Source organism: Somniosus microcephalus, chromosome 9 (assembly GCF_052327205.1).
Source record: "Somniosus microcephalus isolate GS21.2 chromosome 9, FLI_Smic_1.0, whole genome shotgun sequence".
Lineage (NCBI taxonomy): Eukaryota > Metazoa > Chordata > Chondrichthyes > Squaliformes > Somniosidae > Somniosus > Somniosus microcephalus.
Genome location: NC_140995.1, coordinates 103,259,108 through 103,286,099, shown reverse-complemented (window position 1 = coordinate 103,286,099; position 26,992 = coordinate 103,259,108). Strand labels below are relative to the sequence as shown.

The following is a 26,992-nucleotide window of genomic DNA, read 5'->3' as shown; positions in this document are numbered from 1 at the left end:
TCACCTTATGTCTTCCCTTGTGAATACTTGGAGGAATTACTCATTCAGAATATTTAGTATTTTACCTTGATCTTCAATCTCAAGCCAGTTTGCTTATCTTTTGTGCTATCCTCCGACTAAATATCTAAATTTTCTGGGGTAGATGTCTCTGAGCTAGTGAGTAAACAGGATTGTGCAGTGACAGGGTGCTAGTTTTGCTGCTGCTACATAACATGAGGCTTGCTTGCTGGTGAGTCCCGAATGGGGTGGCCTCTGGATGTCTGAGAAGATCCTGCAGGCATAAAAAGGACAGTCTTTTATGAAGGAACTAAGAAAGGTAGTGCTAAACTTGCATAGGTAAGCAAACTGGTTTAAAATTGAAGATGAACACAAAGTAGTAAATATTCTTTATTTTCATAGAATCATAGAAACTTGCAGCACAGAAAGAAACTTGCAGCACAGAAGGAGACCATTCAGCCCGTCGTGCCTGTGCTGGCTCTTTGAAAGAGCAGTCATGTTTATTCCCACATCCCCGCTTTTTGTCCGTAACCCTGTAAGTTCCTCATCCTCAAGTACCTGTTCAAATCCCTTTTAAAATTATTTATGGAATCAGCTTCCACCACCTGTTCAGGTAGAGCTTTCCAGATCCTGACAACTCTGAGTGAAATTTTTTTTCATCATCTCCACTCTAGATCTTTTACCAATGATAACCTCTGGTTATTGACCCACTTGCTAGAGGGAATATTTTTTCCCTAACATTTTCCCTATTTACTCTTCCAAAACCTCTGTTGGGTCACCTCTTTAACCTTCGCTGTTCCAAGAACCTTCTCTGTTCCAAGGAGAACAGTCCTACCTTTTCCAACCTCTCCTCATAACTGAAGTCCCTCATCCCTGGCAACATCCTGATAAACCTTCTCTGTACCCTTTCTAAGGCCTTTTCATCTTTCCTGAAGTGTGGTGCCCAGAATTGTCCACAATACTCCAGCTGAGGCCTAACCAGTGATTTATAAAGTTCTAGCATGATCTCTCTGCTTTTATATTCTATTCATCTGTTTATAAACCCAAGTAACCCATATGCTTTTTTAACTACCTTATCAACTTGCCTTGCCACCTTTAAGGATTTGTGTACATGGACATTGAGGTCTCTCTGCTCATACACACTTTTCAAAATTGTGTCATTTATAGTATACTGGCTTTCCATATTAATCCTCCCAAAGTGCATCACTTCACACTTCTCTGCATTGAATGCCATCTGCCATGCTTCTTTAAAAAATTTTAATTTTAATTTCTGGATTTCATCCAGTCCAATGAAAGCACTTGCCGCACAAGCGCCAGGCTTTCTGAGAAATCAACCAGGTCTAGGGGGGCGGATAGGGAGAATGTGGTGTGGATGTAAAGAGGGTGTGGTTGGAAGAATGTGATCCACGTCTAAGGGGGTGGGGAGAATGTGATCCGTCTTCTCATCTGGATTACGTTCTCTCTCTCATCACCCCATTTTAGACCTGGATCACCGTTCTTCTCCCATCCCCACTTCTCTCTATGCTCTTCTCCCACCCCACCCCCCCCCCCCCCGCCACCGAGTTCCTGACTACCTCTTCCCTGCCCCCCCACAAGTTCTTGAACCTCTTTCCCCCTCCCCCCCGCCCTGAGCTCCTGACCTTCTCAATCCCCTCCCCCCCCCGAGTTCCTGAACTTCTCAATCCCCTCCCCCCCCCCCCCGAGTTCCTGAACTTCTCAATCCCCTCCCCCCCCCCCCTGCCCCGACTTCCTGAACTTCTCTCCCCCTCTTGGGTATTAATGAGGTAGAAGTTCTAAACAGGTTAAAAGGGCTCAAACCAATAAATTCCCAAAGGTAGATGGTCTTTATCCCAGAGTACTGAGAGAGACTAGGGAGGAGTTTCGGATGCCATTTAGGATCATTGTGAGGGAGTCATTGGACACTGGAAGGTACGATTGAACTAGAAAGAGAAAAATGTGGTGCCCATATTCAAAAAGGGGACAAAACCGACTCGAGCAAACAGATCCTTTAGGGTAATTTCCCTTCAGTGTAAAATAATGGGATTGACTATCAGGAGTAAACTTGAAGATTATCTATGTAATATTAACCTAGTAAACATTAGTCAACACAGATTCAGAAAGAGAAGATTCTGCATGCTCAACCTCCTTCACTTCTTTGAATAAGTAACAACTTAGGTGAACTGTGATGAACCCTATGACATGGGGTACCTAAAGTTCCAAAAGGCATCTGACAAAGTTCCACATGAAAAGCTATTAATTAACCGCAAATCCCTCAGGATTCAGGGAATGCATAAGAAATTGTGAAGGATAGAAAACAATGGATACTAGTTAGGAGTTCTGTCGAGCTGGAGGGTGCCACAGAGCTCCTTGTTGGGATCTCTTCTGCTTAGAGTTTGCATAAATGTCTTGCATTATAAACTCAACGCAAAGTGGTCAAATTTGCTCATGATACCAAATAAGGAAAGCCAGTGGATTCGGAAGCGACAGCTCAGCAGTTACAGCATCAGTTAGGACAAACTTGGTAAGTGGACTTGACCCTCAACAAGCACGGTGGCATAGTGGTTAGCACTGTTGCCTCACAGCGCCAGGGACCCGGGTTCGAATCCGGCCTCGGGTGACTGTCTGTGTGGAGTTTGCACATTCTCCCCGTGTTTGCGTGGGTTTCCTCCGGGTGCTCCGGTTTCCTCCCACAGTCCAAAGATGTGCAGGTTAGGTTGATTGGCTATGATAAATTGACCCTTAGTGTTAGGGGGATTAAATACGTTGGTTTACGGGGATAGGGTGGGATATGTGTTGGCGTAGGGGTTACGGGGATCGGGCGGGATATGTGTCGGTACAGGCTCGATGGGCCGAAATGGCCTCTATCTGCACTGTGGGGTTTCTGTGATTCTGTGAAGTCCAATCAATGCTGGGCAGCAATCAACAAATCCAATGGAATGTTGAACTGTAGAGTCATAACCATAGAATACAAGTCACAGGAAGTCCTGATCAAACTGAATACAGTCCTCACTGCTTGTAGCTGGCGTGTTTGTGCGAATGCAGTTTGCCCGTTATACGTAATGGCCAGTATAACACATACACAGTTTGTGAATCGTGTTATTGACCCAGTGCTGACAGCATTAGGGCCCACTGCTGATAGCTGACACCAGAAAGCTGGTCGTCACGACCCTGCTTCTCTCCTTCACTCACTTGCAGCGTACCCATGGCCCTGCCAGCTCCATTCAATTATGCGATGTATGTAGAATCCATCCCATTGAATCCTTTACTCATTCACTTCATTGCTCATTTGAATAGAAAGCTCTGGATAGTGGCAGCAGATTATAATAGCGCTAAACTCTGGACACTGGCAGCAGATTATAAGAACGTTATAAGAATTTCTTCCTGAGATAATACACTGCCTGATTTGTCCTTTTTGCTTTTGGTCCTTAGTTCAGCTTCTCCCAATGAGCTGTTTAAAAGACAATGCATAGCCAGTGCATGAAGTGTTATTTTTGTTAAATATATGTGTACTTCATTCATACAATGTCACAGGTGAATAAGCACAGCTGTTTCTGCCTGAAGTAAATGGAGCACTTAAGACGCTATAACCGGCAACTTTGAAATTGGCATTAATGTAAATGACTAATGGTTGTTGCGTTTTGGCCAATATAAGCGACTGTCTGGTTTAGAGGTGGACATTATAAGTGAGGGACTGTAGTGCTCTGGTCAGACCACACCTTGAGGAATTGGGGAGTTCTAGCCACTGAGACAAAAGGGTGATATTTGAGCTTGGGATGTCTGTGTGTCTGTTCCCCAAGATTTCTGTTCCACCACACTACTTAACATGTTATTTAGATTATGCCTCAATTTCCACCCCCCCCCCCACCCCAAATGTGCTCCTAATTTATGAGTTGAACTACATTTACTGCCTATCTTCTCACTCCTTGGACATGTTTGTGCCCTCCAGCATGCTTCCTCAGTTTTTCATGGCTTCTAATTTGATGCAGTCAAGAAATTTATTTTTAGTCTCTCTGTGCCCATGTTCAAATCAGTTTTGTATATGTAAAATAAGAGAAGTTCTAACACAGATCCCTGAGGAATATCACTGGCTACACCTTTCCAATTGACAAACATCCATTTAATCCCAGTTACTGCTTTCTATCCTTTAGCCATTCCCCTATCCATGCCATCTTTAACAATACCTTAGGGGGGAATTTTCCCAGCCCTGGGGAAGTGGGTATGGAGGCAGGACTGCTGGGAAAATGGCAGAAACTGGGAGCGGGTACCGACCCCACTCCCAACCCGCCTCCGTGCCATCTTTCCGGGAGGCGAGTCCCTGAGTCGCGCAGGGACCTGTCTCCTTGAGGCGGGAAGGGGATTAGAGCCAATTAACTACCTGTTAACAGGCAGTTTTGAGGTTTTTCCCCATTTTACGCCTGCAATTGCGGGCTTTCCGACGGCTGCGAACCTCGCCAGGGTTAGCGAGGAGAGCAGTGGGTCTGTGGGGGTGAGAGGGGTCGAAATGTCAGCTGTAGGGGTGAATGATGGGTGCAAGTGTGGACAGGTAAGTATGAGAGGTGAGTGTAAAGTGTTGGAAAAAATTTCCGTACCTTTGCTTCTTTCTGCAGGCTTCAACCATTGAGGGATCCGGAGGTGCCTCACCTCAACGGCAGAGATGACAGAATGGCTGCTGCATTCTCAGATGCAGCAGCCATGTGCTTTCTGCTGAGGAGAGAGATCTTGGTGAGCCTTCTGTGCAAGGGCTCACCTTAGAAATAGAGATTTCCAGTGTTTGACAGCTTCTCAAAGCTGTCAAACACTTGACAATTCATCTGTCAAAATGTTTTTGACAGATGAAGCTTCATACACTGATGTAATCTGTCACCGGCTTTCCCTTAATTGGCTGGTAGGGCGGGCTTACCAATGCCAATCAAGGGAAAATAGCATGGGTTGGTCAGACGTCACTGGCACTGAAACATGGAAACCAGAAGTCCCGCCTCCAGCACGTCTCCATTGATAAAATCCAGCCCTTGGTCTTTACAACAGGTTTCTTGTGTGGCATTTCATCAAATTTTGTTTGAAAGTCAAAATGTACCTATCCATCAGATTCCCTTTGTCTCTACACATCCTCAAAGACTTCAATTATATTAATCAAGCAGACCTACCTTTTACAAACCCATGTTAGTTGCCCCGATTGATCCATAGCTTTGTAAGTGTTCACTAATGTTGGTCCTTATTATATTACGTAAGCTACTTCCACAATACCCAAATAATGTCAAAAACGATAGCATTTTGCAAACCAAATAATTTTTAGTTCACTCATGATGCCGAAAGAAATGTTTTAACAACCCAAGCTCATCTGCATTAATTACTGGCATTAGTGTTATGTAAATGAGGTGTTGCAATGAGAGGTGGCACCATGAACATTACTTCAAAGCAACCACCCATTAAAAGTGAAGTACGTAATGTATTATCGTGAATGTACAGCTTGCAATGTTTAATTGGATCCTAAGTTTTGGGTATCCATCAAATATTTGATCACTTGGATTTTCAAACAAAATCGATTTTAGAGGCGTTACTGAATTAAAATTGTAACGAAATTATTGATGAACATCTGCTATTTTTAAGCTTTAAAAAGCACTAATTTCACAATTGATCAACTTTGAGTGATTTAGAATTATTTAAATCTGACTGATTAAAAATGTAAGAATATCTCTGCCACATTTGGAGATTTTTGAGTTTTTCTAGAGGTTTTTGTAAAAAAAAATTGTGCTGTGGTTTTAAAATAATGGCCCAGAAATTCGGGTCGGGGGCTTCCCGCGGGTGTAAGACCCCGACCTGCACTTACCTTGCGCGCCGGCCGTTGAGCTGTGGGCCCCCGTGGAATTCCGATCCTGGGCCTGCTCCAGCTGCCAGCGCGCAGTGCTTGTGTATCCCAGGGGCGCAGTTAGTTCGATGCGTCCCCTGGGATCACGTGGGCTATGGGGAGCCAATCGGAGCAGGGAATGCCCATTCATAACTTTGACAGGAAGAGCTGTCAAAACTTAGAAATACTACGGGCCCCAAAACATCACTAAATCTACAAATACATTTTTTTAAAAATTCACATTTTTTAAATAAACTATAAATTACATGAAATAACATTTTAAACAATTTAAATTTTTGAAATTTTTTTTAAATTTTGTAACGGGGCTAAAAATAAACTTACCTTGCTTTAAAGTATTTAAAAATAATAAACCTGTGGAAAAAATGTTTTAATTTTAATTAATTCACCACTTACCTTGTAAAAAGCAGGCCTTACGCCTGCTTTTTATATGTGTAACTTCTGCAGACTTGCCCTCCTGGAAAAACCTGTTTAAGAAAAACACCTAAGTTCGATGCGCACGCGCAGCCTCTCCCGCGCCCGCGTTCGAACTCTGAACCCCTTTCAGGGGAACGGAAGCATATTGACACAAGGTTTTTTTTTCCAAAAACAGATGAAATATGGTTAAAATGTTAATGAGTTAGACATTGAAGTTATTTCTCCAAAGATTGAATACAATAAGCAAATCGCTAGCCTGTCCCAGTAATCTATAAAATGCCTCACACCCATTGTGTTGGAAAGTCTCTGATCTTAGGCGCTTGGAAATGGCAGTCTGACATTGGCCCTATCCTTTGGTTGTAAACATATGTGCTTCTCCAATCTTTTAGTAGGTGGACTGTTCACACTTTTAGTGAGATAAAACCAGAACAAAACATTAAGCCGATTTATTTCTCAGATAGCAAACGAACATACAGAACAACAGATTTGATGAGATTCACTAAGTTCAATCAGTACAACTTGTCTAAGTGTAATAATACAAGATAATGAATATGCTACATTTATCCACATCAGTGAGTTACTTGAATTAAAATAACTAGTATCGATGCTCCTGCATCCTAACCTTCTGAGTCTGGGTGGAAGCTTGCCCTAGCAGCATTCTGTTTAAGAACTGAACCCTCGGCGTATGTTTCTGTATCTATTGTTCTCCTCTGGTTTCAAAGATAGGAGAGAAGACCTAAGCCAGACAACTTCTGCAGAGCACCTGGGATCTTCCCAAAACAATGAGTGTGAAGTATTAGTTACAGAGACAGGCTAACAAATTGCCTGCGATGCCACCTTCCACACCAGTGCTTCCGACATGTCTTCCTTTTTCCTCAACCGAGGATTCCCCTCTACCGTGGTTGACACTGCCCTCGACCGTGTCCGTTCTATCTCCCGCACTTCTGCCCTCACCCCTGCCTCTCCTTCCTGGTACCATGATAGGGTTCCCCTTGTCCTCACCTTTCACCCCACCAGCCTCCACATTCAATGGATCATCCTCCGCCATTTCCGCCACCTCCAACGTGATCCCATCACCAAACGCATCTTCCCCTCCCCTGTCAGCATTCCGTAGGGACCACTCCCTCCGAGACTCCCTAGTCCACTCCTCTATCACCCCCAGCACCCCTTCCCCTTCGCCCGGCGCCTTCTCGTGCAAGCGCAGGAGATGCAACACCTGCCCTTATACCTCCCCCCTTCCCACTGTCCAGGGCCCCAAACACCCCTTCCAGGTGAAACAGCGATTTACTTGTACTTCTTGCAATCTAGTATACTGTATTTACTGCTCATGATGTGGTCTCCTCTACATTGGGGAGACCAAACGCAGATTGGGTGACCGCTTTGCGGAACACCTCCGTTCAGTCCGTAAGGGTGACCCCGAGCTTCCGGTCGCCTGTCATTTTAATTCACTGCCCCATTCCTGTTAAGTCTGTGTGTTATATTGAGAATTACTACACAGACCACAAGAGTAAACTTTAACAGGTCTTTACTAGTCGAAGGTCAGGGCGGAACTGCCCAATAAATCATTACACAGCACTTATATACCGGTGTGGTCACCGCCGGTATTACAGTATACAGCAGCCAAGATAAAGTAGTGCAACTCTTAAAATAGTTCTCTTAAAGGTGGAACGGTTACATACACTACAATCCTCCCTTTTTAGCTTAACAGTATATATTCCCCATTAAACATAACATACTAACATATATACACAACTTCATGTAAAAACAGTTCACAGATTCAGTCTCTGAGGCGGCGCCTCCTGACTCGGTCCGGATAACGCCTCGGTGGTGTAGTAGTTCTCGGTGGTGTAGCAGGTTCTTGTTGCTGGGGTGACTCATCTAATAGTCTTTCACTGAACTTAACAGCTTGAACTTTCGTAACTTCAGTACCAGCATTGCTGACTTCTAAAGGCTCGAGTACCTTGGGAAGTTTTTCTACTTCCAGACTGATTTGGCTCAGTTCGGAGGGACCACGTGCGTGACCTGGTAGGGGTGATAATGGTTCAGATCTTCTGCTTCTTTTCTAATGTCTTCTATTTCCTCCATCACTTCAGCTTTTGCCTCTGCCAATTTCAATTTTTCATCTGCTAAGTTCAATTTTTCATCTGCTAATTTCATCTGCTCAATGTTTTGTTCTGACTGTAAGCTTTCCACTTGCAGCTTCAGCTTTTCATTGGAAAACTTAAGTTGCCTCATCTCCTCCATGCCCAGCTGGATGTTAGCCAGCTTTTGTTTCAAATCCAGACATCTCTCCTGAAGAGGCTTCTTCATGTGTTCAGCTTCATCCAGCTTTTTCTGGGCTTCCTGCAAGTCTTTTACTAATGACATCACTTGTGATTTCAATACTTCAACTTCATTCGGAGATTGATTGTTCGGACTATTCAATCCCTCTACTGGAGCAGCTGATTCAGCATTCTGTTGTTCTACATTGACGTGAGTCAGCGTACCCTTGGCATCCAAGGGCTGCTCTGCTGCAATCTTCTCAGTCGGTGTTGCAACCTCAGCTGTTTCAATAACTTTTGAGAGCTCCGAAACCCTTTCCTTTGAAGATTGAAGCTCGTGTTCAAGTTTTTCCAATTTCAGAGTCTTGTCCCTCAGCATATGAAGGAGTTGGCTGACCGTTAACTCTTCTGACATCAGACGTTTCCCAGTATCGTCGTCATGTGTTTTTGACGTATAGGCTGCAGGGCTGTTTGTAACCTTGCACTGGGGCTCCTTTGTTGCTTTTAATTCGCCATCATCCGCAGCCTCCACCATTCGAATTTCAACAAATGAATCGTCCGGTGATGCTGCACCCAACTTCAGTAGGAGCTCGGAATTCATGGCAACCAAATCAGCCTTTTCTGCCTGCAACCTGCTAACAAGCGCCTTCAGTTGCTGAACATCCCGCTCCACCAGATTAGAGCACGCACCTTCAGAAACTGATTCAGCTTTGATTCGTTTGGCCTCCTCGCGCAGACGGTTTGTGTGTTCCTGATCCATGTTCTCAATCAGCTGCTTCTGCTGTCTTCCCAGATTCTCCAACTCCGTGTCAAAGAACTTTTTCTTTGCATTCATCTCTTGCTCAAAACGACGAATCATTTGTTCTAATTGTTGTTGTAGTTTGAAATGGAGTTGAGTTCAAGCCCGGTGTTCCTCAGAAATGTGCATGTCTGTAGACTGGAGAGACTCAGAATTCTCTGTCAAACTATGTTGTTGTTGTTCAGTGGAATTCTGTTCTGATACTTTGTTCTCTCCTGAAGCATTTATGCCCTCCTTCGTTTTTCCATCATTAGACTGCAAGTCCATTTTAGACTTGTCTTTTGCACATGGGCTGGTCCTACCATCATCAGTTCCAGAGTCTGAGCTGATTGTCTTCACCGAGTTCTCACTCTCTGCCTTGTCATTGTCACTGCTGCATATGCCCTCATCCAATATTCTGGACAATCGTTCAGGTTTGACATCTTTTCTTTTTCCGGAATCTACCGTCATTGCCTTTAGGGAGTGCCAGTCCATATTTATTTTCCTGATCCACTCCCGTCCCAGAAGTGGTGGACCTCCCTCAGGTAGTACATATAAGTCCATTCCTTGGTGTTCTTTGCCCTTGTGTCTCACCTTGACTTTTATCTTTCCGATGGGGTATACTCTTTGCCCCGTGTATATCTTCAAGACAATCTCGGTATCTCTCAAGGGCATATGTGAGAATAGCCGCTTGTAGTCCCTTCGGTTTATGACTGTTGGGGCTGATCCTGTGTCCAATTCCATTTTCACTTGGACTCCGGCTATCTTGAGCGTGACCCAGATAGTTTGTAGGTCAGCTTCTTTACTCACATTGTGAATTCTCAGACTACCCAGTTCCTTGCTGTTGGAGTCTGAATCCGAATTCTGTTCATCCGAACTCTTCTCAGCCACCTTATGTACCTTTCTGCACTTTTCCTGCGGTGACTTTTTGTTGCTGGTCTTCTTTCCTGACCGGCATACTTTAGCTATGTGACCAAGCTTGCCACATTTTCTACATTCTTGGTTTTTAAACCAGCATTGGTTCTGATCGTGTGTTGTCTTCCCACAACGATAACATTTCGTTGTACCCAAAGCCATTTGATTTACGCCGAGTACCGCTGCCTTCAGCTGCATTTCCGCAGTGCCTCTCGCTGCGGCTTCGTGCGATGCTGCAATAGAGACAGCCTTATCAAGTGTAAGATCATTCTCTTCAAGCAGCCGCTTTTGTGTTCCTTCTTTCGACAATCCACACACGAATTTGTCTCTCAGTGCCTCTGTCAGACTTTCCCCAAACTGGCAGTATTTCGCTAGCTTCCGCAGTTCAATTAAATACTCCGCGTTGCTTTCCTCTTTCAGTTGCGTTCTCACATAAAATTTAAATCGTTCCGCTAACATCAGCGGTGCGGGGTTCAAATGATCCTTCAGGACAGCAACAATATTAGCGAAAGTCTGATCCGCCGGCTTAGCTGGTGATAGAAGATGCTTCAATAGCCCGTATGTCTTTGCACCCATTGAGTTTAGTAAGGTTAGTGCTTTATCTTCATTTGATATTTTATTTGCCTTACAATATATCTCTATGCGTTCTACATACGTGGCCCAATCTTCCACATCGGGATCGAAATCGTTGATGTTACCACGCTTAGGCATCCTCGCAATCTTCTTGAGAACAAAGAGAAATTTTTCTTTAACTTTTTTTTTCAAAATGGCGGTTTCCCGCGCTTGTCTTCTTCCCTGCCTACTTTCAAAATGGCGGTTTCCCACGCTTGTCTTCTTCCCCGCCTCCGAAAATGGCGGCTTCCCGCGTTTGCCTTTCTCCTTTGGCTGTCTCTTGTCACTCCCGCTCGCTCGGTCTCGGTCTCCCTCGCTCGTTCTCCCTCGCTCGGTCTCGTTCTCCCTCGCTCGGTCTCGTTCTCCCTCGCTCGGTCTCGTTCTCCCTCGCTCGGTCTCGTTCTCCCTCGCTCGCTCGGTCTCCCTCGCTCGCACGGTCTCCCTCGCTCGGTCTCGGTCTCCCTCGCTCGGTCTCCTCTCTCCCGCTCGCTCTGTCTCTCCCGCTCGCTCGGGCTCTGTCTCGCCCGCTCGCTCGGGCTCTGTCTCTCCCGCTCGCTCGGGCTCTGTCTCTCCCGCTGGCTGTAACGGCGATTGCCGTATTGCTGCGTTCGCCCTCCCCAGCGGTTCTTGAATCGTGCCTCACAGCCCCTCTTGCAGTCCGGTCCTTTCCCCCCCGGCTGCGGCTGAGTTCTCCGCGGTTTTTTTATTTTTTCCCGCGCCTTTCGCTGTCCCGGTCGCTGCGCCTCGCGGCCTCGGTAGCTGCCCGGTCTTTTTCACCGGTCGCGGTCGAGCTTGCTCTCGACGCTGTTGCGTCTCCCAGCCCGCTTGCAGCCCGGTCTCTCTCACCGGCTGCGTTTGCATTCGCTGTGGTCTCTCACACCGGCTGCATTTGCATTCACCGCGGCTTCCGTGCCTTACGCTGCCCCAGTCTCAGCGCCTCTGGCCCCGACTTCTGTCCGGCTCTTTTCCCCGGCCGTGGTCGAGTTCTCCGCCCTTATATCCTCTGTTCTTCCCTCCCCTATTTCACAGCCAACGTGGCCGACTTGCTGCTCGTCGCTGATCGGCTTACCCACCACCGTGATAGAAGGGATGATCACTGCCTGTTGCTGATGGAAGGCTTCGTGTCAGAATTCTTCCTTTGCTCTGCAGACCCGAGTCTTCTCTCAGCAGAATGATGAGGGCGGATGCCTCTTCTCGACGCCCGTTAAACTGCCTTGGATGTATCTCTGCCGCAGGGTAAGATCGTACTCGTCGCCACTGTTAAGTCTGTGTGTTATATTGAGAATTACTACACAGACCACAAGAGTAAACTTTAACAGGTCTTTACTAGTCGAAGGTCAGGGCGGAACTGCCCAATAAATCATTACACAGCACTTATATACCGGTGTGGTCACCGCCGGTATTACAGTATACAGCAGCCAAGATAAAGTAGTGCAACTCTTAAAATAGTTCTCTTAAAGGTGGAACGGTTACATACACTACAATTCCCACTCAGACCTCACCGTCCTCGGGCTCTTGCATTGTTCCACGTAAGCTCGAGGAACAGCACCTCATCTTCCGATTAGGCACTTTACAGTCTTCCGGACTCAATATCGAGTTCAACAATTTCAGATCATAACCTCTGCCCCATTACATTTTTATATATATTTTATCCACACCTTTGTTTTGTGCCCTTCCCCCTTTTTTTTTCTCTCCCACATGGCAGCTGTCTCTCATTCTGCCAGCGCATTTCACACTGCATTCATTTAATAAACATCTAGAGCCGTCTCTTTACTAGTCCTATCACCATCTCGTCTCATCTTGAATACCTCTTAATGTCTCTTCACTTCTCTTTTGTTCTTTTATCCCCATTTCCCAGCCCCCAAACTGGGCTTTTAATCTGTTTCATTTCCTGTGTTTTCTCTCAGTCCTGACGAAGGGTTTCGACCTGAAACATTGACTCTCTTTCTCTCTCCACGGATGTTGCCTGGCCTGCTGAGTTTTTCCAGCATTTTCTGTTGTTCTAACAAATTGCTTATTGTCTTTTGTCTTCCTAGCTTGTTGTCACTTCAACCACATTTTGTCTCTGCTTTTTAAAAAGATTTAAAAAAAACTTGTGTGAATAAACTTTGCTTTAAAAACCCAACATTTAAGTATAACATTTCTCCCATTTTTTTCCTGTGGGGAAAAATTGTCAAGAATCCAAAAATGAGACAGTCTGATTCGGGTAAATTTTCATTTTTAGCAATCTGGCTCAGAGCTTTTCACTCTGGTATGTGAAGCTCTACAGTGGGAGCATTGAAGGTAAACCTGTTGTTTATAAACTTTAAAAAAAATTGCGGTTCCTTTTTTCCATTTTCTTTCATTTTCCTAAATCAAATATTATAATTTGACAAAACATCAATTTTGGGGATATTGCATATTTAAAATATATTCCTTTGTAACAATTAACAATAGAATGAGTGGCAATTTGCCGTCCTTTCTGCTTATTATTTTTTGATTCATGCTTAGTATTTAGCAGTTCTGGTCTTGGTCAGTGGAGCTACTTATTCAGTTGGATGATGTTTTTAGATTGAAAGCACAGTGTAACTGAAAGAAACGGCACCGTGTATGATAAAGTGCAATTGTATTGTCGTCTATGATAGATTAGCCAAACATTACTGTAACACTAAGCACGTGGATTATTGGATTTATCTAGAAGATGCCAGTGAAATGTAAGTGCTGCTCCAAAAATAAATATGATGCAGTGAAAAATGCTTTCCTCAGTGCAGGCTTTTTACAGATTCGGGTAAACGTCAAATGGAAAATAAATAATAGGCATCCGACTGTCTAGATTGAAACTTGTATAATGTAAGTGTGCACACAGGCAAACACTTTTCACTTGAGATGTAACTTTTTTCAGAATGTAATCGAATATAAGATGGTTAGCTCTGAGTTTTTTGGAGCTGCAAACACTGTATTGCATATGGCAGAAAATTCAAGCTGGTTCATTATTAAGCACCTTGCGACGGTTCACTATGCTAAAGGCACTACATAAATGCAAGTTGTTGTACACCTCTTAACCCTTGTAGAATGACCAGGGGTGGAAGTGTGGATGTCTAGATTTTGTTTTGATGACTGCAGGATGACAATAGGTGAGGAGGGGACAACATTTGGTTCCTAGGCTGGTGGGCTGAAGCAGTGTGCCAGTAGTTTATATAACAGTCACTTAAAAAGTAATTCATTGAGTGAAGCGTTTTGAGAGGTCTTGCTATTATAAGAAGCTATATAAAAGCAAGTATTGTTATTAGTTCTTGAAACTCTCTTTGAGAAAAGTATTGGTGAGAAACCTTTCAAAAATAAATTATTGAACTGTTTTGCTATAAAGTTGGAGGTGAATGATACAGCTGAGTTGGAAGAATGGGGCTGAGTGAATTTTGTGACCTGAATTTTTAGAGCACTGACTCTAGTTTGTTGTTCCATTTGCAAATCTGTCTCGAACGAGTGTTTTGCATGTCGTAGATATTCTAAATTGAGTATTTGTCTGCCGGCGCAAACTTACTGGGATTCTGTGTTTGAAAAGAGGTATTTTACGGAACCACAAAGAATTTGAATTTCATTTTATTGTTTTCATTTACACTGTCAGCTTTATTTTCTTTACAGTAATTTAAAATGAGCAGACCGGCTGGGTGAAGTGAATTTGTTCCATTACGATGGAAACTATTAGAGACTTTTGAGTTTAGTTTGAGCCTGGTTTATGGCGGCTTCTGCATTGAGAAATGTCTATTGGTGATGGATATGTCATTTAATGCAATAATGTAAAAACAGTGAGAATTTTTTTCATTATAAAAATATTGCACTGCTCATTAATCTTAAAATAGGAAACTGACTTTAAGAATACAAATTCCACAGCAGAACGTAAATCGATTTTGTTTGATGGACTACTCTGTGCTTGTTTTGATAAGTGATTTTTACACTGGAAATGGACAAACGTTGAAGCCAGTGCCCACCTCCAGGCCCCCATGTTGGATATAGCATGGGTTATGTGTAGATGAATGCTCTTTATCAGCCCCAGTCTCAGAAGAGCACACTTAGTATGCTATTTTCCATTCACTTTCCACAGCCATTCTTAAGCTGATCTGAATAATCTTGCCAAGTTAGAAGCAGCTTTTTGCTGTACTTACTAGGAACTATATTGAGACGAACTAAATTCTTTTTACATAGGACTTTTACAAACATGGGTTGGGCAAATAACCTGGAATATGTCGAGGATGGTGATGTTCTTGCTGGATCTTTGGTGGTTGCTAGCATGATGACAAAGGAGTTTGATTCTGAGTAAAGTAAAACGGATATCAGTTTTCCAAAAACCAAGATCATGCCATAGTAGGAAGAATAGAGAAGGATGATGGAAAACTTAAGAAATTGGACAAGACAGTAAGGAAATAGTAAGCCAGCTTATATAATTGGGAAACTATATACCTAGTGCAGTGGGATGTGAGAAAGAAATGAAGGGCATAGTATTTTAGTTGGAGGTAGGTTTGATTGACTATCGAAGCCTCTCCGACTCCCTCAAGTGATCAAAACCAGTCCAGGAGATCACATGGGCCAAGTGTTTTCTATAAGGATGCTTACCTTCTATATGATGTGATCTCTGCCCCAGTCAAGAAACGGTCCAGCTCCCTCTTGAAGTCATGCAGAATCAGCACCCACCACACCAGCTGTCAATCTATACCAGAGGCTCACTACACTCTGGGAGAAGAACTGCTGAACATCCAGTCTATTCCTGCTCTTACATGGTTTAAACTCGTGTCTCCAGGCCCTCCCCAATCTGTTAAACTGGAATAATCTATCAATAGGGAAGGTATCCAGCCCTTTAATTATTTTATAGATCTCTATCAGGTTGCCTCTAAGTCCTACACTGCTCTAAGGTTCTTAAGCCTACCTAAGTAGCTGAGGTTCTTTAAGCTAGGAATCATTCTTGTAGCTCTCCCATGGACTTTTTCCAAGGTCAATTTATTTATTCTCTTTTTCCATTTATTTTCAGTCAATAGCTGCAGATCATAACTGGTGTCTGCCCACCACCAACATGCGCCCATGCCGGCAATCAGTTTTCCAGCCTCGAGGTCATTTAAATAATTTTGACCTCTGGCAGGGCGTCTGACAGGAGGGGTTGGTGGGGCCAGAGATTGGCTGCGCAGACACGCTCTGTGTCTTTAATAAAAGGATTACTTATTTGAAACTTTTGCCTTGATTACTTTCTAGGTTTTAAATTTTAAATATTGCCCTCTGTTGCCATAACATTGCTGGATGCCAGGGATGAACAGGTGTCCAGCGATTCTGTGGCGCACATGATGACACATTTGATGGATGTTGCATTTCTGTCATTTGAATATGATTTACAATATGGTTAGGGACATTGTTTGTTACCTGTTGCTGCTGGAATGGTGGGAGGGCTGTAGAAATGGCCAGGGAACCAGCAAAACCTGTCTCCGACCCATTTTCCACCCCCAGCCACCTCAGTCCCACTGATAAATTGGTGGAGGGAAGGTGGAAAATTCTGGCCAAAAAAATTTGTTAATGAAATATGTGTTGCATGTTACAGATGTAATTAGGTGTAAACTGGCTCAGTGGTAGTACTGTCGCCTGAGTAAAGCAGAGTTCATGATTGCTTTAATAAGGGAATTAAGATAGTATCTTGAAAAAGAGGAATAGCAAAGACTATGGGAAGTGGGTGGGAGGGTGGGATTAGACTAGGTGGTTGGTGGATTTTTAATGGACTAAATAACTTGGTTCAGTAATTCTCATTCTTTCCCAGATCTAATTTCTTACAGCTCCATGTCTTTTAATAGCATTTTATGATTATCAAGTAATTCCTGTTTAATTCAACATCTGAAAATACATTTTACATGGAGTGCGTAACTTTAAAGTAAAATGGTGATAGTCCAGTTTTGTGACACAGATGGCTCTGTGGCTTTTTGTATGAAATCCCTCTATTCTTACTTCTCTTCCACATGGGTCTAACTGGGAAACATACCACCTGTGGACAGAGCACTGCTAATGGGCCTCTGCCAATCTTCTGCTGGCTGCTAGAAAGCAAATGACATCAACCAGCAATTATATATTTTTTTAAATTACAAAATTTCTTCCCACAAAGATATGGCTAAGTTCAGGAGCTCAGAAGTATAATACATAATGCACTGGACCACTGTGCTTTGTCCTTTTTTCCCTTACTGTTTGTCTTTGGGAAAATTGGTGGCACTGCAAGTTTGGGAACAGCAAAGACTAAAAGACATTAAGATGTAGGGGATTAGATCTGGAAAGGATTGGGAATCAATAACCCTAAGACAAGGTGAGAAATTTAGACTGGAGAGCCATTTGAGATAATGAATTTTAAAGCTGTGTGGGAGAGATAGGATGGTGAACTAAGTTCAGCAAAACTAAACATGACTTGGTGAGTCTTAGATGCTTTGACCAATTATGAAGCATACCAAATATGCTGAACTACTTGTAAACATTTATGGTGTGAATGCTTTGCTTTTAATTAATTTTGAAAACTACATTAGATGGTATCGACCATCTCAATCTGAAGTCTCCTGTCTGTGAATTGAAGGCTGTAAAGTACTAGTTTAAAAATATGTTTGTGGTAAATCCATGTAGTGAGACAAGGAACTCGAAGAGGCGAGGTATGAGGATTAAGACGAGTACTTTATTGAACGACTGCGAGACAACCAGGCAGGCCTGCTTCCAGGCATTGCACCCTTGCTGACCTTAGCAGGAAGCTAACCCCTGACCTTAACAGGAAGCAACCCCTGACCTTAGCAGCAGCATTGGCTACAGCACCACCTGGTGGATAACCTTAATCATAACATCCCAGATTACTATATCCCTCCCCCCTTAAGATTTCAGTATGAATTTCTTAACAAACAACCATTCCTAAGGGTCACATAAGAAGTCTCCATTCACCATGTTCCATACTTGACGAATCTAACAGGTCAGTATCAATCTCTCTGGTGGCTTGCGAGTCCTTTGTGAACATCTGACAGTAAAGTCCCTGCTCGTTTGTGGTGAAGCCACCAGCTGCTCCTGAGCAGTGCTCGGAGTATCTGACTCTGCAACGATGGTTTCCTCTTGACGAATGGGTTCCTGTGGAATTGTCTCTGTCCCTGGTGGTGGCACCACAGAGGCACTTGGATAACTGGGGGCAACCCTGTCCTCAGCCATTGCATCTGGAACCTTCATTTCAATTTCCCCTTGTCTGGTAAGTATCTGATCTACATGTCTGCGTACTACCCTACCATCACCCAACATGACCTTGTATGATACGAGACCGGTCATTGAGTCTATGAAGCCAGGAATTCACTTGGGTCCATAACTGAAATTCCTGGTAAGGACCGCATCTCCTTCTCCAAAACTTCGGCTCTTTGTTCTTTTGTCATGGTTCTCTTTTTGTTTGTTTTGTCTGTTTTCCATTTTCCTTTTTAGGTCTGGGTGGACAAGGTCAAGAGTGAAGCGTAGTCTATGACCTAATAACATCTCAGCAGGAGAGAGTCCTGTGGTGGATTGAGGTGTTATTCTGTAGCTGAACAGAACCTGTGACACTTTGGCTGTTAAACTCCCTTCTGCACTTTTTTTCATCATCTCTTTAAATGTTTGTACGGCTCTCTCCGCAAGTCCGTTTGAGGACGGATGATATGGGGCCGAGGTCACCTGCACTATGCCATTTTTTCCTCAAGAACTCTTTTGTCTCTGTACTCACAAAACAAGTGCATTGTCACTTGCCACGATCTCTGGTAGCCCTTGATTACTGAAGCTCCGACGCAGGCAGTCTATAGTAGTAGTGGCGGAAGCAGAATTTACAGGATAAACATCCATCCATTTGGAATGTGCATCAATGATTATGAGGAACATCTTACCCATGAATGGACCCGCATAATCTAAGTGCAATCTTCTCCATGGTTTATCCGGCCACTCCCAGGGGTGGAGAGGAGCTGCTGCTGGTGCCTTCCGGTGTTCCTGACAAGTGCTGCATGTCTTGACTAGATTTTCTATCTCCTCATCTAGCTTTGGCCACCTCAAGTAATTCCTAGCCAAGGCTTTCATACGCGAGACCCCAGGATGACACTGATGTAGTTGCTCTAGGATAGACTGTTGTGCTGGCTGTGGAATAATCACTCGTGCTCCCCACAACACGCAACCATCCTGCACACTCAGCTCTGTTTTCCTGACACTGTAGGGTGTGAAGTCAGCCCCTTCCGGATGCTGTGGCCATCCCCTCACCACATATTCTCGAACTCTAGACAGTACTGGATCTTTACCTGTCCATGTTCTTACTTGCTCTGCAGTCACAAGTGCTGTGTCAGTGTCCTCCAACATCAACACTCTGTCCTCTGGAGCTGCACGGATAGGTGTGCCTGGCAGTGGAAGACGGCTCAAGGCATCTGCGTTCCCATGGTACTTGCCTGCCTTGTAGACGATGACATACTCATATGCCCTCAACGTCACGGCTCACCTCTGGATCCGGGGTGACACCATCTGTGGAACTGCTTTTATTTCATTGAAAAGAGAGATAAGAGGTTTATGATCGGTGCATATGGTGAACTTCCTGCCATATATGCACTTGTGGAACCTCTGTAACCCAAACATTACTGCTAACCCCTCTTTGTCTAACTGGGAATAGTTTTTTTCTGCTGGTGTTAGAGTTCGGGACATAAACCCTATTGGTCTTTCAGTTCCATCTTCCATGCAGTGTGAAAGAACCGCCCCCACCCCGTAAGGTGAAGCGTCACAAGAGAGAATGATGTCTTTCTCTGCATTGTAGTGAACCAGCACATCCGACGACAGCATCAGTTTCTTGGACTGTTCAAATGAAACCCCCTGCTCCTCTCCCCACTGCCACTGTGTCTCCTTGCGCAGTCGTTTGTGAAGAGGTGCTAACACAGTTGACAAGTTTGGTAAAAACCTGTTATGATAGTTCAGCAGTCCCAGGTAAGCTTTTAACTCAGCCACATTTGTAGGAGCAGGGGCGTCCTGCAGTGCTTGTACCTTCTCCTTGAGTGAATGGAGCCCGGTGGCGTCCACTCTGTGTCCCAGGAACACTGCCTCATTCCCCAGGAAAGTGCACTTACTCCTCTTGAGCCGGAACACTGCCCTCTCCAATCTCTGTAGTACCTCTCTGAGTGCTCAGATGCTCCTGGTCGGTTCTTCCCATCAGCAGAATGTCATCCAGATAGATGGAAACATGTGGAATCCCTTGCAGTACACCTTCGATTGTCCTCTGGAAGATAGCTGGACTAGATGAGACACCAAACGGTAAGCGGTTATATGTAAACAAGCCCTTGTGTGTATTTATGGTGACATACTTCTTTGATTCGTCATCCAGTGTAATCTGCAAGTAGGCATGACTCATATCCAACTTTGTGAATTTCTTTCCTCCAGCCAGGTTTGCAAAGAGATCCTCTGTTTTGGGAATAGTATACTGCTCTAGTTTGGACACCCGATTGACTGTCAATTTATAGTCTCCAGAGTCTTGCTGAATTGTCCGGTTTTAAAACCGGTACTATGGGAGCTGCCCATTCAGAACATTTCACTGGCTCCAGTATGTTCTCAATAGACGGTCAAGCTCAGCCTCTACCTTTGGCTTCATGGCATAAGGCACAGGTTGTTGTTTAAAAAACCTTGGCGGTGCCTCCTTGTCTACATAAATCTTAGCTGGGGGGCCATTAAATGTGCCAAGTTCCTCCTTGAACACATTCTCATGTTCACTCAACACTTCTTGCAAAGTCAACTGTTTGCCCGCATCTATTTGATGTACTGCTCCCCAGTCTAATTTAAGTTCTTTTAGCCAGCCCCGACCTAACAGGTTTGGTCCGGTACCCGATACTATAACTACAGGTAGCTGTTCCACTGTGTCCCTGAGTTGCACAGTTAACTTAGCTGTACCTAATGTCGCTACTTGTTCACCTGTATATGTTCTAAGATGCAGGGAGCAAAGCTTTAACTCTGGAACTTTTGCACGGTTCCACAATTTTGAGTACTCTGCCTTGTTCATTATGGTCACGCCGCACCCTGTATCCACTTCAAAGTTCACCTTGGAGTCATTTACTGTCAGTTGCAATGTGATAGGAGCCACTTTAGGAATGTTCTCTAACATGCCATACATTATGAACATGTCCTCTTCTTCCTCAGCTTCCCCGCTGATGTGGTGTGCTCCATGTTTTTTCACTTCTCTCCCTTGGTTTTGCTGTCCTCCACCTTTTGGTTTGGATTCCTCCACAGGTGATTTCGCCCTGCAAGCTCGTTTTATGTGTCCTTGTTTCCCACACTTGTAGCACTTTTCCTCCAGAAACCGGCATTCACTCGCCAGGTGATTGCCCTTGCATCTATAACATGCCTTCACATGCTCACGTTGTGGTTTCTGACGCATGTTCAACTTGTGCACAACAACTTGACCTGCAACTTGCGTAGCATTAGCCCTGTCTGAACCCTGTATTTCTTTTATGTCTCGGTTCGCTGTCTCTATGGCTTGAGCAAGTTCCAATGCTTTTTCATAAGTAAGCCCAGTCTCGGATAATAATCTGCGCTGCATTCGGTCGTCCATTATTCCGCAAACTAGCCTATCTCTCAGCATTTCCTTCAGGTTGTTCCCATAATTGCAATCTTGTGCCAATTTACGCAACACCGCTACATAGTCCATTACACTCTCTTCCTCTTTCCTGTTCCTTGAATTAAACTTGAACCGCTGTACAATCTCACTAGGCTTAGGGTTGAAATGTTCTTTTAGCACAGCCACTAATTCAACAAATGATTTGTCGCCAGGCTTTTCAGGACTGAGCAGGTTCTTCATCAAACTGTAGGTTTGGCTTCCCACTGAACTAAGCAGAATGGCTTTCCTTTTTCTGGCATTATTTATTTCATTTGCTTCGAAAAAATAACCCAACACTTCTCCGTATTCCTCCCAAGTTTGTGCTTGAATATCAAAAGCGGAGACCGTTCCTACCATGGCAGCCATGCTCTCTTCCAACTGGTAGCTAACTGCAGCTCGTGATTTTGTTGTTTAAACGTCCTGGCAGACTTCTCTTATTCAGGGTCCTGTTTTACCTCGTCGCCAAATGTGATAAATCCATGTAGTGAGACAAGGAACTCAGAGGCGAGGTATGAGGATTAAGACGAGTACTTTATTGAACGACTGTGAGACAACCAGGCAGGCCTGCTTCCAGGCATTGCACCCTTGCTGACCTTAGCAGGAAGCTAACTCCTGACCTTAACAGGAAGCAACCCCTGACCTAAGCAGCAGCATTGGCTACAGCACCACCTGGTGGATAACCTTAATCATAACATCCCAGATCACTATAACGTTGTCTTCACTTTTTTCTTTTCATTTGTGGAGTTTTTAATTTGACTTCCTTTCCTTCCATTACCTATTGTCACTACAGTCAAGAAGGAGTTAGATATATTTCTTAAGGCTAAAGGGATCAAGGGATATGGGGAGAAAGCAGGGACAGGGTACTGAATTTGGATGATCAGCCATGATATTAAATGGCGGAACAGGCTCGAGGGGCCGAATGGCCTTCTCCTGCTCCTAGCTTCTATGTTTCTAAAGTGCTGTTTTACACCGAGGCAATTGTTCAAAACAAGCCAGTATTTCAGGGATTCGTGAGTTTACGTGATTCCTGCCTATAGAACGTCTATCATTAAATTGCTGTTGGGGTTTAAAGCTGGCAGTGCACTATAGTGCAGAGTGTCAGGCTTGTTCTGCATGCAAATTTGGGGATTATTGGTTGTTGAGAGGAGAACCCACAAAATTGCTGTCTTCATGCATTGAATCTACAATATGCTAGATTTGTCCACGTGTAATGGGTGTCTGAGCTTGAGCAAGTTCTCTCCTATCAGCAATGAGGAACCAGCTACAGCACTGTAAAATCAGTTTGTCTCATCAGAAAGTTCATATAATGTGGATTTCTTTTGGTGCTCCCTTGTAACTTGATTTAGTGGAGGAGGACAAAAAAAGAGAAGAAAAAGGGGGCCAGAGATGCCACTTCACACCAGAGGTGTATTATCAGTGCCAGTCCCGAAACTGCCCATCCCAAGGGCCCAGGCACAGCCACCTGGCAACTACTGAGAAGCAATTCCTCTTGAGGCTCAAGTTTAACAGGGAAGCAATTAAACAACTGTGCACCTATTTGAAGAAAATTAGCATACAACCTTGAACATAGAGCTGGCATTGCCAGTGGATATCAAGGTGACCACTAGCCGCAATTGTCATGCGCCCAGGACCTTCCAGGATACTGCAGAAGACATCAGCAGGGTCAGTCAGTTTTCTGTTCAAAGCTGCATTATTCAACAGGGCCAACAACTTTATCAATCACTTTTGCCACGTTCCAAAAGCAGCAAAGGGAATGGACAACACAATTCTGCAGAAGTGCTGGCTTTTTCAGAGTCCGTGCTGTCACTGTCATTTGGGCCTCTGTGCACATTTCTGTGCCCTATATGACCAGACAGAACTTTTATTTAATCGCAGTGCTGCCATGGTATGTGACCTGTAGCACAGAATCATGCAAGGCAATACCAACTCAAATTGGCTGCTGCATTTGCCTACAAAAACCAGTGACTACACTTCAGAAGTAATTTATTGGCTATGAAGTGCTTTGGAATGTCTTGAGGTTGTGAAAGATGCTTTATAAATGCAAGTTTGTTCTTATCCCAGTCTACTTTAAGATAGTTAAAGCCCCACATTGTTATAACTGGTTACTGTACAAACCTTTCAAAATTGCCTACAAATACCATCAATTTCTTTCTCGCTGTTCTGTGGTCTATAGATATACTTACAATATGGTAGCCCAGCCTTTCTTATTTCTTAACTCAGACAGATTTTGAACATCACCATCAATTAAAACTTTCCTTTCTGTATCTGAAATTCACTGTCTTGCTGGCAGACTCCCATTGTAACTCTGGGAATTTGCCGGAATCTGAATATGTCTGGTCACAATCTTGTGTGGGGTTTCTGTATGATCTTGTAAGGGGTGGAGCCTCTGCCTGTCCCTTAAGCCAATGGAGCTTGGGGTGGTGATTCCTAAGGGTGGGAATTCCTTTGGCCCTGGAGTCAACACAAAATTCACTTATGGTGACAGTTGTCCTTCTGAGTTTTCCTTGTTCATGGTTTACTTACATCCTTAAAGAAAATGTTAGCCTCCCTTGATGGCTCAGTGAGTTTTTCCTGTCAATAGCTGAACCAGGCAGACTAGGAAAGTCTCAGGCTTTGATCTCCTGTCCATGCTGAGTCAACTGTACTCAGCTAGAGAAGTAGCGGGAGCACCACAATAAACCTCCGCTCCCAGTGTAAGCAAAGGGAAAGCCAGCCAGGGTTCGTGTTTCTGATTGCTATCGAGCAGCTTCTGTTGGAAATGCATGTGTGTGAACAATGGGTAGGGTCAGCATAAGCAATATTCTTCCCAGGGTTAAATAGCCTGCAAACACTCTCCATCAGGACTTGTTCATAAATAATGAACATTTGGGGAAAGTATTGCCAGTTCTCTGCTGCTAGCACTTCGACAAGAGGTTGGTGCTGCCTGGAGGAGAGGGGACAATAATGCTCAGGCAAAAAGAAATACAAAAATTATCCTCAATCATATATAATATTCATGAGGGAAATGAAAGTTGTAATCTGGTTTTGAAGTTCACCTGACTTTGACAAACTACTTGAGCTTGTCATCCTTTTTTGATTAATGCCACGTCGGGTGAATTGACACATGGAGATGCCCAGGATAGCTGGTACCATGCTGGAGGATATACAGTGTATACAGTATAAAGGAACTTTTTATATTAAGGGTAGGTTCATATTTCTAATGAAAATGGTGTCTTGCCTGTGGTGCCAAAGAATCAAAAAATTTACTCGACTGACTAATCTATAGCTTTTGCATGAGCAGACTCTTTATGGGTATGGAAGTAGAACAGATAATTGTTAGTATATGGACTTCATAGTGTCAGGCTTGGCTCAATGGTAGCGCTCTAACCTCTGAGTCATAAAGTTGTGGGTTCAAGTCCCACTCGAGAGTCTGGAGCACATAATTTAGGCTGACACTTCAGTGACGTACTGAGGGAGTGCAGCACTGTTGGGGGTGTCGTTATTTCAGATGAGACGTTAAACTGAGATCCATTCTGCCCCCTTAGGTGGACGGAAAAGATCTCATGACACTGTTTGAAAAAGAACATGGGAGTTCTCCCCAGTGTCCTGGCCAATATTTATCCCTCAACGAACATCACTAAACAAACAGATTATGCTGTCATTTATTATATTGTTTGTTAGATCTTGCTGTGGACAAATTGGCTGCCGCATTTGCTACATTGCAACAGTGACTACACTTCAAAAGTACTTCATTGGCTGTGAAGTGCTTTGGGATGGGCTGGGGTTGTGAAAGGTGCTATGTAAATGTAAGTTCTGTTATACGTTATTTGGATAATACAATACTCGGTTGAGGATTCCATATTTTGGGGAGAAGACATCCATTCCACCACTTGCCAAATAAATGCTGCAGCTGTGTTTTTCTAAAAACAGTTATGTTTAATTTGGCAAACTGCTGGGAAATTATTCACTTTTATATAAGGCACTTATCCTTAAAAAAAAATCTTTTCTTCTGTTTCTGTGATTGGATTTTTAGAACTTTTGTTAGACTTTCATTGAATTAGTCTAGTTAGCAGTTTTAAACCTTATTATAATTATAACCAAAGGAAAGCATTCATTTCAGGTATTTTTAATTTGGATAAATGTTATGTTTAAATTAAAACTGTAAAGAAGTATTTATTTTTATATTCTCCACCTTTAATTCTTTGTGTACCCTTCATCAGAACCGTGTATGTCTGGAATTTTATGTTTGTTTCCTTTATATCTTATTGAAAGGTGTGATTTCATTTTTTGATGTAATTTTAAATGGATATGTATTTTATTTGTGTGTGTGTTCGTGTTCTGCCTTGCAGAATGTGAGGTACTACAGTTTGTAAGATTAGAAACCGGTGCAAACCAATTGGTGCATTATCACCAAAATGGGGGCAGTGTGTGCCAGCTTGAATAATAAGTCAGTTTTAAGCTTTTCAAAAACTATCTGCTGCAATGGTTTTGTTTGAGAAAGAGAGGAAGTAATAGCTTCCTCTTTCTTTTTCCCCCCTCGCATCTTTCAGCGTGCCTGCTGCACGCCTGACGTGTGACTGGCAGCCACCTCGCCTCTGTCATTTGACAAGCTCCGAGCTCAGCCCAGCAGCAGCATGACGTTCCCCGAGGGTCATGTACTGTACACGGTAATGGCTGTGGTCTGTTCGCGCCTGTGAACGACTGGGGAGTGCGGTGTTGTGGTGGTTGGCGAAGGAGCTTGAAGCAGCTGTTTTGTTAACTGTTGAAGGAATGCACTGTAAGGAAGAACTGCCGGATGCTGTGGGCAGGCAGGAATAGTGTGGCTATCGGGGCAGTGATCTGAAGGAGGAATGCAGAGAGATTGCTGAACAGGCTGGGTCGGAGCTCTTGTTTTGCTGCTTTGCAGGTCAGTTACAACAACACGCTGCACAGCCTCCTCAACGTGAATGTGTCTAATGACCCGGGAAAGCACGGAATAACGAATAGGGCTGACTGATGGTCCATCCAGAAAGGCAGGCTAAACAGGCAAGTGGGGAGGATTCTCCAGCAAGAGGGACAGAGTGCCATAGGTATGGAATCCTTGGCTGCAGCCCTTTGCATCTACACATCTAAAAGCATGCCGTGTTTGTGGGGTTCGTGCCCGATGTGCTTGTCCTTCTATTTTCTACGTGCAATTAAGTCTATTGGTGAGCACTTGAATCAAATGTGTTCAATGCTCAGACCGCTTTTCCGGATTGTGTTTTGTCCGCAGATGTTTTTCTTATTCAACATATACCCCTCGGTTCGGGAGAGGAAATGTTGCTGTTGCCGTGCGTTCTCGGGCAGATTTTCAGCAACTTAAAAAATGCAATTCATTTTAGACGTGCGTAAAGAGGGCGACTTCTTGTTCTATATTTGCACTAAGATACTGAGGAGGACAAACAGACGGTGCGGCAGTTTCGCGAACTTGCGTTTTTCACTCAATCACTGAGTACCTTGAATTCTCGAAGTAACATCCACTGCAGGGCACATTACCGATTTGGTTCCTTTTGAGAGAAATCTTCAGGCTGGAATTTTTTTTGCCATTTAAC

At 43.9% G+C, this 26,992-nt stretch overlaps 1 protein-coding gene across 15 annotated transcripts in view; it reads left to right on the top strand.

The window, feature by feature from the left end:
• The window catches only part of dtnba (dystrobrevin, beta a), a 694,100-nt gene that overhangs the window by 79,902 nt on the left and 587,206 nt on the right, over positions 1–26,992 (top strand). For 12 of the 15 annotated variants that reach the window (XR_015079517.1, XM_085996920.1, XM_085996921.1 and 9 more), the window contains exon 1: positions 26,038–26,328. The exons of the other annotated variants lie outside the window; for them this stretch is intronic. The gene's annotated coding sequence lies outside the window, so the exon portion shown is untranslated. Of the gene's footprint in view, positions 1–26,037; positions 26,329–26,992 lie in introns of those variants that run through there. 15 annotated transcript variants of the gene reach the window in all.